The sequence below is a fragment of the Propithecus coquereli genome, unplaced genomic scaffold (genome assembly GCF_000956105.1).
Source record: "Propithecus coquereli isolate 6110/MARCELLA unplaced genomic scaffold, Pcoq_1.0 Scaffold25, whole genome shotgun sequence".
NCBI classification, from domain to species: domain Eukaryota; kingdom Metazoa; phylum Chordata; class Mammalia; order Primates; family Indriidae; genus Propithecus; species Propithecus coquereli.
This window is the reverse complement of record NW_012148063.1, coordinates 1,424,481-1,425,419: the sequence shown is the minus strand read 5'-3', so window position 1 is coordinate 1,425,419 and position 939 is coordinate 1,424,481.

The window sequence follows — 939 nt, the reverse complement described above, 5'->3', positions numbered from 1 at the left end:
TTGAAGGAATACAGCGTAAGATTTGCCACCATTTATCAATCACCTAAGCCTGAAAACAAATAATGCCCCTTATCGTGGGAATTCCTTTGAATATGGACGCGTTTGGCACCTCTGAAGTTGGCATCTTTGACTCATGCATCATACTCTTAATTTGAAAAATAACTTTTTTTTTTTTTTAGCCGATTGAAACAAGCCCTTGTTAGAGTAGACTAAAGCTTGGTTTTAGAAATCTCATACTGATTCCCTCCTAATCAAACAGGCACTACCCTTAAACAGGACCCAGGCTTAACACCTTGAGAAAATCTCAGAGGTGAGATTATCTGGGCCAGTGATGGCCAATGTAATAAGAATTCAGCATTCTCCATAGGACGACCTGTCTCTCACAATAAAAGCTTAAGGCATAACAAGGAGTAACAAGCCCACTGATGTTAGCAAGATGCAATAGGTAATTTCAGAAAGTGCTCAGGAAATAATGTGTCCCTCTGTAAACGTCTAACTCTGAGTGGAAATCTGAAAAATTTAGGCCCTTTCAAGGCTGGCTGTGTATGAAGTGGGGCTAAAGGTCTACGATGAGTGCTTGTTTTTTCTTCTCTCATGCAACAGCCGTCTTAAAAAAATGAAAAATAAAAGCAAAAGCTCAAAAATGATGCCTAAACTCCACAGCCACCTCCGGCAACCATCCTATGTCTTCGAGTCTGTCCATTCACGTCCAAACATTTTGCAAGTGTAATTTGCCCTCATCGTGTTCTGTATGTGGACCTGTTAGCAGCTCTGAATGTGAAGGAGCGGCTCACTTCTCTCACGACCTAGCTTTACAGTAAATTTTTCAACCTACTATGAATTCTTAAAAATATTTCTCCCCTAGAGAAAAATGGCATATGCCAAATTTTTTTTAACAGGGACTAGTTATGATGAGGCAAAGGTTTTTTTTGAGTTTGT